At 47.1% G+C, this 12,073-nt stretch overlaps 1 protein-coding gene and 1 non-coding gene across 2 annotated transcripts in view; one reads left to right on the top strand and one right to left on the bottom strand.

Annotated features, from left to right (window-relative positions):
• Positions 1 to 12,073, bottom strand: part of IGF1R (insulin like growth factor 1 receptor) — a 166,440-nt gene that overhangs the window by 122,036 nt on the left and 32,331 nt on the right. The gene's annotated exons all lie outside the window — the stretch shown is intronic.
• TRNAI-GAU (transfer RNA isoleucine (anticodon GAU)) lies at positions 1,307 to 1,375 on the top strand. The gene has a single exon. It is a non-coding gene; the product is annotated as a tRNA-Ile (tRNA).

Raw genomic sequence — 12,073 nt, 5'->3', positions numbered from 1 at the left:
GAATACCAGGGGCATAACGAGAAGGCAGGCAATGGCAAACCACCTCCAAATGTCTCTTGCCTTGAAAACCCTATGGGGTCGCCATAAATCAGCTGTGACTTGATGGAAAAACACACAGAGAGAGTAGATCTGTTATATCACAATACCAGGAAGGAGGGGGGTTTACAGACGGTGTCAGAATAGAGATCTGATTTCACCAACTCAGCATAGTTTCAGTTGGGCAGCCGTGTTGGTCTGCAATAGAAGAGCAAGATTCGAATCCGGCAGCACCTTAAAGACCGACAAGGTGATCTCTATTTAAGGTTTTTGCAAAAAAATAATACACATTTGCTATAAAGAGCAGTACGGTAAAGCCAACATTGATCACTTCAAGACGCTCAAGCTGTAAACAATCTAAAATGGCTCCCTCCATAGGAGAGCAAGATATTCTCTTGAATACAAGAAGTGAACCAAGAAACTGAGATGCAGCTACCTATCCAAAAACGTACCACAGGAAAACGAAGAAAGATCAGCCAATACATTGGTAGTATGCTATGATAAACCTGAGACAGATGCACTCACTTCTTCATGTTCCCAACTGTGGTACAAACCAGTGCAGAAGGGACTTCTCAGCCTACACCAGGGGTGTCAAACATATTGCCGGCTCCAGCTCTCTGAGAGCTCTCATCGGGGCCAAGAGCCAGCCAAGGCAGCCACCACCAACACCCCCTGCTCCCGAACGGGGCTGGCGAGGCATGGCCCGGCCCGGCCAAGTGACCTTTATGTCATATCCGGCCCTCGTAAAAAATGAGTTCGGCACCCCTGGCCTAGACCTCAGAGAGAAGAAAGCTTCCTCCTAACCAAACCAACAGGTTTACAAGGGGTTGCATCCATTTTTCGGAATTACGAGATTTCGTCAAGGACGTCCAAATTGACTTGCTTAACAGGAGTGCTTGGTCCTTGTCTAGCAGGTTCCCATTTGCCTTCAGGACTGTCCAGGTAGCTCACATTCTACAAGGAGTCAGAGACCCTATTTTGCAGGTGGGGGAACTTTCTCGGGAGTTGGAAAGAGAGCAAGGAACATTCCCTTGCCAACCCCCAATGCTACACTGTTAACCTAAGAATTTGAAATTCCAACCTCATCTCTAATCCCTTTTCTTTCAGGCTTCATCCCACATCAAGAGCCAGCGTGGTGTAGTGGTCAAGAGTGGTGGACTCTAATCTGGAGAACATGGTTGGATTCCCCACTCCTCCACATGAAGCCTGCTTGGTGACCTTGAGCTAGTCCCAGTTCTCTCAGAACTCTCTCAGCCTCACCTACTCTGTGGCTGTGGCTCAGTGGTAGAGCATCTGCTTGATATGCAGAAGGTCCCAGGTTCAATCCCCGGCATCTCCAGATAAAGGAACCAGGCAAGTAGGTGATGTGAAAGACCTCTACCTGAGACCCTGGAGAGCCACTGCCGGTCTGAGTAGACAATACTGACTTGGATGGACCAAGGGTCTGAGTCAGTACAAGGCAACTTCATGCGTACCTCACAAGATGTCTGTTGTGGAGAGAGGAGGGGAAGGAGATTGTAAGCCACTCTGAGACTCCTCAAAGGTAGAGAAAATCGAGCTATAAAAACCATCTTTTCTTCTTTATCAGCAAAAATTTCTAACAACCTTTACGAATGCTATTTACATTGCATACGCTTATCAAATCTTCAGGAATTTTTTGCACCAGGCATCTAATTTTTCCATCCTGCTGTTTTCTGAAGTACAACATAACATTGTCAATGTCAAAAACAGTCATCTACTCATTACATATTCCTCGACCTAAAACTCAGAACCACTATTGTTGAAGTTTCTCCTTCTCATATCGATTCAGTTACAAAACGAGAATTCCGCAATAATCCTTCCTGGGGCGAATTTTCTCTTCTAATTTCTCTAGCTCAAATATTTTGGGCATATTATTTCATTAATAAAAAAGCTTCCTCCAAGATTTGAAAGTACCGAGAGCACAGGCCAGATATTTACTTTAAAAAAAATTACAGACCACCTTTTCTCAAACAGTAGGCACTCGGGATATACATTTCCCGGAATAAAATAACCATTTTAATCACCAAAAGTTTAATATTTAAGCCCATATGCTTACAGATTATCAGCTCTGTTTCTGGTTTTTAAGAGAAATCAACTTTTTAACATGCTTGAGTGTTAGTTCTGTGTGCAAATGATTAAGTATAGCACCGGCATTTGTAAACACGGGACCCCTTGCCCAGTTTTCCAAACCTTGGAAAAACATTTTTAGCAACATGGAAAGGTAAACGAATCCTTACCGTTTAAACAAAAGGTTTGACTTTAGCGGGCCCAGGACAATTTTTGGAACATCAGTCATACAAAAGGGTGTTCCCATCAAGGGCCCAACCCCTAGATCTGCACAAGATTTCTAAATGTTCAAAAATGATAGCCGCTGTCAAGACCACTAAAAATTCTCATTGTGAAATCACTGGACTTTGGCATTTGTCCTTCGGTATTTATTTTGATATTTATCTCAGATACCTTTGGTACTTATCGCAAACATGAATAACTTGATTTAATCTTCTCTCTCGCACTGGCGGTTTCCTCTGTTTACCTACGGCAGTTGCTTCAACGGAATAGGAACATCTTGTTTCGCCCGTCTGTGCTACAGATTAACATCCTGCCTCCAATCCCCTCGCCATCCAAGACACCCCCCCAACTTCATAACCCAGTAAAATCTGTACCTCCCGCTGCAACCGTTTTATTTTCTCTCTGCATGCTACCCTAGATTCCCCCATTACCCCCTCAAACAAAACCAAGAGTACTCGGAAAAACTTCGCCGTTGAATATAACTCAGAGTTTACTATAATTTCAAATTATGAACACCTTTCCCCAGTTTTGCTAGTTTTAATGAACACCACAAATTCTATTCCAACAGAGGTTCTTCCCATATACTTTAATCCAGGGGTGTCAAACCCCCGGCCCGCGGGCTGGATCCGACCCCCGTAGGGCTGGATCCAGCCCCCGGAGGGCTGTTCGCCGGCCCCCCAGCTGACGCCACCCCCCTCCCCCTCCCGCACTTTCCCCGGGTGCAGCCCTGGCTGGGGAGAGGCAGGAGCTGCCCCTGGTTAGCGCGTGCATGTGTGAGAGAAGTTTTCCCTGCGCTGAGCATCCTTGGCTCTTTCTGTGTGCCTCTCCCCTCGATTTTTTATTCCATCTTGCCTGGGCTGGGGAGAGACAGGAGCTACCCTCTGCTCATCCTATACAACAGCCATGATCTGCCTTTGGCTGGCTGGGGAAAAGCTGCTCTTCTGTGCTGAGCTGGCTACCTGGTGACCGACATGCATCTTTTTGCATCTGCCTCTCCCCCTCACTTTCTTCCTTCAGTCCTGGGGAAGATGAGTTCCTAGCATAGGTCTTGGCTAGTCTGCTCTCTCCAGGATCAGAGGAGCATGCCTAATATATTAGGCGTTTTGGAACACAGGCAGGATGGTGCTGCTGCAGTCGTCTTGTTTGGGGGCTTCCTATGGGGTTGCTGTAAGTCAGCTGTGACTTGACAGCAAACCACACACACGTCTCTATGTGATCAAAGACCTACTGACCGTATTTGTAGGCTACAATCTGTATGGAATGAGAGTCTGTCTGATCACTGGGGAAAGGGACCTCACAGGAAGTGGTCCTGGGAGTGTGGTCCTGGGAGTGTGGTCCTGGGAGTGTGGTCACTTGACCTTTGACCTGGAAGTGACATCACACGATGGGACCTCACAACGTGACGTCACATCCTTGATACGCACCGCCCCGTTTATTTACACATGGCCCGGCCCGACCAAGTGACATTCATATCATATCCGGCCCTCCTAACAAATGAGTTCGACCCCCCTGCTTTAATCTCTTAACTTCCCCACCCGAAGACGTGCTTTCACCCTAGCAAGACTAAATGCATTCCCCGCACAGGTTTTAAATAGCCGCTTTCTAAAAACCCCATTCAGCGAGCCCCTGTGTGACTGTGGAGTTGGTGAAATTGAAACCCTAGGGGCATCTGCTTCTTTTTTGTAAGAACTGGAATAAGGAGAGAACCAGGTGGATCATACCCATTCTTACAAAGTATAATCTTCCTTTGGAACTCTGGACCGTCCCTTTTCTCTTATCAGATCTAGAGATAGATCCCGAGAAAATTTATCAGGTGGCAAAATACTTAACCCAAGTAATGGCTTTAAAACTGTCCTGCTAAATGATGCGGGTACTTTGCTCCAAGAGGTATTGTTGAACGTGTATAATTTTATTATACGTGTTTTATGTAATTTATGCATTTTAAGTATTTTATAAGTTTATGCATATTTATGTATTTGCTTATGGCTTGGTTAGTCAGCAATAAACCAAACTTGCTGTCTCCTTTCGAAGAATTTTTTGACACTATAAGGTTCTGGTGTACAGTCTAGTGACCTTTCTCTTTCCTCCCAAAGGCAAGGGTTCCCGCATGGCTGGATCGCGCACGTCTTTTGGCAACTCCTTCCCGACATAGGACACGCACACACCGCCAGCCTGCCCGCACCCATAACCTTAACCCGTTGCAACTGTGCTGTTTATTTCAAAAAAAATGCCCACGGACACCCCAGGACACACAACTTCCATTTTCGCGAAACAATCCCTCTGCGCCATCTGACTCAGAGCCGTGCTCTAAGAATGCAGTGCTGTTCGGGCCAACGGTTGCATTCCTTTGAGATGACGCATGCCGGGGCCTCTCAGGGTTGGGGCCTGTGGCTTCTCTCCCACCCCCCACCCCGTCCACCCCCTCTTCATCGTGCAGCGTTGGAGTGACTAAGCGGACAAGAATTCCTAGCCAATTATAAACCCACTTAAAAAGAAAGGCAACCCCCCCCCCCCTTCAACATACACAACCAATCCCTTTGCCATCTTACGCTGGAGGTTGCTATTCATAGAAGGGAAGGAAAAAATTCCACCTCCGGCCCTCAACATCCGTCCCGCTTGCTAGATCTGCAGCGCTTGTTCTAGGCACACACGTTCAAGATGTGTGCGTCGGGGGGGTTGCACGGACCGAACCTATTTCTTTCCTTTCAACGAGGAAAGGTGAAAGGGACGCTAGGTGAAACCACCGACTCCCCCCCCCCCCGCGCACGCACACCCAGCCGAGCTAGTAAAATAACAACTATAAACAGAATTTTGCCATCCCAGGAAGGGATGCAGGCTTTTAACATCAGGAAAACATCCCATCGGCCTCTTAAACCTTGTGCAAAATCAAGTATTTCGAGCTGGGAAGGCAGAGGGAAACAGTTCCACTGGAAAAGGTCACTTTTGCTTCCATAAGAACATAAGAAAGGCCATGCTGGATCAGGCCAAGGTCCCACAAGTCCAGCAGTCTGATCTCACAGTGGCCAACCAGGTGCCTCTAGGAAGCCCCCAAACAAGACGGCTGCAGCAGCATTGTCCTACCTGTGTTCCACAGCACCTAATACATTAGGCATGCTCCTCCAATCCTGGAGAGACTAGGTATGCAATGACTAGTATCCATTTTTACTAGTAGTCATGAATAGCCCGCTCCTCCATGAACATGTCCACTCCCCTCTTAAAGTCTTCCAAGTTGGCAGCCATCACCACATCCTGAGGCAGGGAGTTCCACAATTTAACTATGCACTGTGTGAAGAAATACGTCCTTTAATCGGTTTTGAATCTCTCGCCCTGCAGCTTCAGCAGATGACCCCGTGTTCTGGTATTATGAGAGAGGGAGAAAAGCTTCTCCCTGTCCACTCTCTCCATACCATGCATCATTTTATAGACCTCTATTCATATCATGCATCATTTTATAGACCGTCATCACCTTCTTTCCAAGCGAAACAGCCCTAAGTTTAGATCAAGGTTTGCTCAGACTTGGGTTTTTGTTTGTTTGCAAGTCACCTGGGAGTAGGGGTCACTGGGGGTGGGGGGGAGGCAGTTGTGAATTTCCTGCATTGTACTGGGGGTTGGACTGGATGACCCTGGTGGTCCCTTCCAACTCTATGATTCTAAGCGCACACTGAACTTCAAGAGGGAAACGGCTGTAAATCACCAAGACTTTGACACTAGAAAGAAGTAACCTTTCAGGAGGGAAAATGTATTTCCGATGAAGCAGGGGGAGGAATGTCACCACCTTGTCGTCTTTGCTGATGTGTTATTTCTCTTTCCTTAGAGCGGCATTCAAATACACCAGCCTCTACCTTTAGCCCGAAGCTGTGGAGCCTGAGAAAAATTCTACTCACCTTATTCGGCCTATAATATCAACCGGTCCTTCTTCGGTTGCCCTAATCTGGACGCCCTGGTCTAGCCTCATCTCGTCAGACCTCAGCTGCTAAGCAGGGTCAGCCCTGGTCAGAATTGGATGGGAGCCCACCAAGGAAATCCAGGGTTTGCTATGCAGAGGCAGGCAATGGCAAACCACCCCTGAAGAACTCTTACCATGAAAACCCTACGGTGTCGCCATACGTTGGCTGTGACTTCACAGCACTTTCCACCATCTGCCCTGATGTGGCTAGCCCAGGCTAGCCCAACCTCATCAGATGTCATAAGCTAAGCAGGGTCAGCCCTGGTCAGCATTTGGATGGGAGACCACCATCCAAATGAGACAGCATGGTGTAGTGGTTAAGAGCGGTGGTTTGGAGCAGTGGATGCTGATCTGGTGAACCAGGTTCGATTCCCCACTCCTCCATATGAGCGGCGGACTCTAATCTGGCGAACTGGGTTGGTGTCCCCACTCCTTTATAGGAAGCCAGCTGGGTGACCTTGGGCTAGTCACGGTTCCCTCCGAAATCTCTCAGCCTCACCTACCTCACAAGGTGTCTGTTGTGCGGAGAGGAAGGGAAGGCAATTTTAGGTTTGAGACTCCTTAAAGATAGAGAAAATCAGGGTATAAAAACCAACTCTTCTTCCATTTCCGCAGAACACCCTAAAAGGGCTTTGAGGAAAGAGCATCTCCAGGCAGGCTAGTTTGGGTCAACTGGAAGACAATGAGTTTCTCTCTTTTTTGGCCACCAACATTTTGGCGCGCACGGGTTTGAACAGTCCCTTTTTAAAAACATTTCTGGGACTTATCTGAAAAATTGTTCTGAAACAATGCAACGTGAGCCTCAAGAGTTCTCCTCTGACTTCCAGAGAAGAAAAATCTTACAGGTGTCCCAACCTTCATGGCAAGAGATCTGAACTATTTGTACAGGTTCGTCAAGCGCAGAAAGAGGCTTTGTTTTACTAGGAAAAATGGGCCGCGCCTCGGCATGTGTACAAGTTCAACCATCTTTTAGTGGACTATTATGGGCACATCTATCCATTATGAGTTCTTTCCCACAGCCAAAATTAACAAGCGGAAGTCACACTATGACTTGAAGGCGCTTTGCTTTGCAAACCATGGGGAAACCCGGGGATGGGGGGGTGGGGGACGGGACAGCTAAATCTAACCACCACCAAAGGCATACTGGAAACAAAAACCCCAGGGAGCATGAATTCTTTTCAAAGCAAAGTTGGTCAGAGCTTGCTTCCCTAAAAATTCAAAATCCACAGATCTCTGCAAAAAAAACAAACCCAAAACATAGGGTAATCCTAAAGTGAGATTTTGACACCCAGACCATTGCAAACCAAAGCATCCACCTGGTTTCATGTTTGCCAGGTTTTGCACGGAGTTTATTTAAGGACTGTATTGGTTCGCTTCATTTATTCCCTGCTTTTCTCTCTAATGGGGACCCAGACAGGCTTACTTTGTTCTCCTTTTCATCCTCACAACAACCCTGAGAGGTAGGTTCGGCTGTCAGTACGCGACTAGCCCAAGGTCATCCAGCAAGCTTTCGTTGCAGAGCGGAGATGTGAACCCAGGTCTTCCAGATCCTAGTTCCACTCACTAAAACCACTACACCGCACTGCCTCTCCGCAAATATTCGACAAGCGCACAGTTCCATCCTAGATACAGGCAACTGGCAACCCAGACACTCAATACAGCCAACAGATGGCACAAAAAAAACCCCGTAAACAGTGTCTGCCTAGTAAATGTCAGGATGTGACGTAACCCATGGGTCAGTAATGACCTGGTGCTTGCACAGGGGAGTACCTTTACGGCGACCTGGTGCCCCCGGTTGCTACACCTTCAGGATTCCCTCCTGTTCCAACACAAATGAAAACCTGCTACGAAAAGAGGTGGCGAGTTATTTTTCCAAGCGGTTTTTGTGAGACGCTCCTTAGAGGGGCGGCAAAGTTGCGTCATAGTTTTTTATTCTTTAAATATATATATTTATAAATATATATATATATATATTCTTGAGTCTTAGATCTGGCATAATGAAGCACAGACCCCGCATTGATCGAAAAGCTACAGCTTCGTAACGGCTCCCCCACTGGGACCAGCTTTTTAGTGTGCTGTTTGTTTTCTTTCTTCCCCCCCACCACGCACACAGCACAGCGTTTGGTTAAGGTTTGGGGTTTTGTTTTTCAAACGCGGAGCAAAGGATAATCCCCATTCAGCCTTTCCAAAGGACGTTGGCTTGCTGAAAACCGGGCAATTCCTGTTCCTCCCATTCAACGCCTTCACTTCGATCCCCTGCTGACATTACAGCGTGTACCTCTCTAACCTGGAAGCCCGTGCGTTAAAAATAATAAAATTCAAAAGAACATCACGCTACCGTTGCTCAAAGGCAAAGGGGTAAAGGTGATGTTCTCGAAGGAGTGGGGGCCAAGGAGAAGTAGCACAAGGCTTTGTGTGTACCTGTGTGTGTAAAGTGCCGTCTGTAGACGACTTATGGCGACCCGTTATGGGGTTCGAAAAACAGGGGGGGAAAGGGGGAAGACCCAACCTTAAAAAAACCAAACGCTGGGTACCCAAGGTTGGGTGGAAAAGATAAAATAATAATACAGAAATATACTCTGTTTTAAGGTGCTATATAAGGATTAAAAAACATTGAAAATGGTAAACCATGGCACAACGGCATCTTATAAGGTTGACAGACCTATACCACACGCCAGACGCGTTTCGGCCAGCAGGCCTTTATCGGGGTCAAACTAAACCCATATAATGCATACACAAATATTTACAAATATGCAGACAACCATCTACCACCCCAGGCTTGCGTGTAGGGTGCTAAATAAATTGCAGATTGTAAACCCTCTAGCTGGAGAGCCTGCAAATTGTTCTTATACTGGGCTGTATTGGTCTCCTGTACAGAATGTGTATGTAAGGATCAACCTAGTAAAGCAGGTCTATCAACCTTATAAAATGCCATGTCATGTTTTATCATTTTTAATGTCTATCATTTTTAAATGTTTTTAATCCTTATATAGCGCCTTAAAATAAAATATTTCTATATTATTATTTTATCCTTTTCCACCCGACCCCTTATGGGGTTTCCAAGGCTAACAAAGGTGGTTTGCCAGTGCCTTCCTCTGCATAGCAGCCCTCGGATTCCTTGGTGCAGTGGTTAAGAGCGGCGGTTAGGAGCACAGTGGACTCTAATCTAGAGAACCGGGTTCAATTCCCCACTCTTCCGCATGAGCGGCGGACTCTAATCTGGAGAACCGGGTTCGATTCTTCTACAGGAAGCCAGCTGGGTGACCTTGGGCTAGTCACAGCTCTCTTAGAGCTCTCTCAGCCCCACCTACCCCACAGGGTGTCTGTTGTGAGTGGGGGAGGGAAGGCGATTGCAAGCCGGTATGATTCTTCCTGGTAGAGCAGTGGTTCCCAACCTTATTTTGACCAGGGACCACTAGGACTTTTTTGTTCGGTGCAGGGACCCCAAGGTTCAAAATAAAAATTCTGAGAATTTGAAAATAAACTTTAATCATAACTGTTAGTTAAACATTAAGCTTAGAATAATATTTGAATATATATATATTTATAATAGAGAACTTTTAATTGAAAATATTAATTTATTATGGGTTTATAACTTTGTTTCGCGGACCTTAATTTAGATCTCGCGGACCCCTGGGGGTCCACGGACCCCTGGTTGGGAACCAGTGTGGTAGAGAAAGTCGGCATGTAAAAACCAACTCTTCTTCTTCTCTTTTCCCCGTTTCAAGTCCTGGATGAGGCAGCTAACAGAAGCCCCCTCCTCCCCGGGGGTGGGGGGACAGACACCGAAGGGAACGAATATAGCTGGGGACAGCAGGAACCAAGCAGAGGACATGCAAAAGAGGAAAGTACCAACCCCCTTCAAGCAGTTATTTAGAAGGCTAAAGCAAATCCGGCGTGTTGACTTTGGATTGGTTGCAATCTCTTGAAAACCGGTTAAAAAAAAAACCCATGCCCATTAGCTTCTTAGGACACTGCTCCAATGTTGTTGTTCCTCTAGAGTTCTAGTATGTCACTCCGTCCTTGGAAAAAAAAATTGGGGGGGGGGGAAGAGAATAAGAATTTCAAAACACCGTTTTGCAAAATGGTCTCATGCTTTCGCCCTCCCTGCCAAAAGAAGGCATGGCTTCCCACCCCAAAGCCTTAGAAATTTCATAACACGCTCCTAAAAAAAATAAAAATAATAATAATAATCTCAAACACTGTAATTATCTTCGTGCCAAAGCAAACTCGCTGGCCAAGTCGGGGCCCCTCCACTAAGGACAGCATTTTTCTCCCTGATTTTTTGGGAAGAGTTGCGATGTACGGCGTAAACAAGCAAGATGACCCATGGCAGAATCAGACCAAGGACACCCCCATTGCCAAACACACCTCCAGAAAAGAAGAGTTGGTTTTTATATGCCAGCTTTCTCTACCTCTTAAGGAGGATCTAACCGGCGTACCATCTCCTTCCCTTCCTCTCCCCACAACAGACACCTTGTGAGGTAGGTGGGGCTGAGACAGCTCAGAGAGAACTGTGACCAGCCCAAGGTCACCCACCTGGCCTCATGTAGGAGTGGGGAAGCCAACCCGGTTCTCCAGATTACAATCCACCGCACACATGGACAAGTGGGGAATCAAACCCGGTCCTCCAGATTAGAGTCCACTGCTCCAAACCACTACACCACGCTGGCTCTACAAGTATCTGTGACAATACTGAGCCCTGAGATAACACCATGCAATAATTTCCAAGTGGTTGGGGCAACCATGAGCAACCACATTTCCAAGCGTAGTGAGGTGAAAGGAGAGCGGGACCAGTAAAGGGGTGGGGGGCTAGCCAGGCGTCGCGATAGCCGGAGGAAAACATTGCGGTTCGCGGTGTCGGATGTTGCTACAAGGTAGGTATAAGAGAGCTGTGACTAGCCCAAGGTCACCCAGCTGACTTCCTGTGGAAGAAGGGGGAATCAAACCCGGTTCTCCAGATTAGAGTCCGCCACACATGTGGAGGAGCGGGGAATCGAACCCGGTTCTCTAGATTAGAGTCCACCGTGCTCCTAACCGCCGCTCTTAACCACTACACCAAGGAATCCGAGGGCTGCTATGCAGAGGAAGGCACTGGCAAACCACCTTTGTTAGTCTCTTGCCTTGGAAACCCCATAAGGGGTCGGGAGGAAAAGGATAACATAATAATATGGAAATATATTTTAATTTAAGGTGCTATAGAAGGGGAACGTATTCCTCCTATCAACCCCTGGGCCCAGATCGTCCGCCTACTCCACCGGAGCCCAACTTCGGTTGGGAAAGGGCGGGGTAGAAATCGAGCAAACAACTAAACAAATCTCTCCGGCCCAGAACCCGAGTATAGCGCCCACCGACAAGCATCGGGTACAGGGAGGAGGGTCAGTCAGATGTGCTAAGCTGCTATTTGCTCAAATATCTTTCTGACAAAGGGGATATTCAAAACAGGCCTAGGGAGCACTAACAAGTCGAGAAAGATGGTTTCCCGAGGGTACCCGTGTTGCTCTGCAACAGAAGAGCCAGGTTTGAATCCAGCAACACCGCAGAGACCAATGAGGTTTGCAGGGTGCATGCCGCCGAAAGTCAAAGCTTTCTGATACAGGTCAGTTTTGATAGTCGCTTCAAATGAAACGTCTCAAAAACATACTGGAACGAGGATGTTACCACGCGCTCACTCATCCGGGACATAACCCCAGTGAACTCTCGACTGGGAAGCTTTTAATGGCAAGTGCAGGACATCAATATTTTAAATAAATGGGATCGGCGTCTTTAGGACTGGCGCAG

This window comes from Euleptes europaea, chromosome 20, assembly GCF_029931775.1.
Source record: "Euleptes europaea isolate rEulEur1 chromosome 20, rEulEur1.hap1, whole genome shotgun sequence".
Classification (NCBI taxonomy): domain Eukaryota; kingdom Metazoa; phylum Chordata; class Lepidosauria; order Squamata; family Sphaerodactylidae; genus Euleptes; species Euleptes europaea.
Note: the sequence above shows the minus strand (reverse complement) of the source record. Positions and strands in the feature narration are given on the sequence as shown.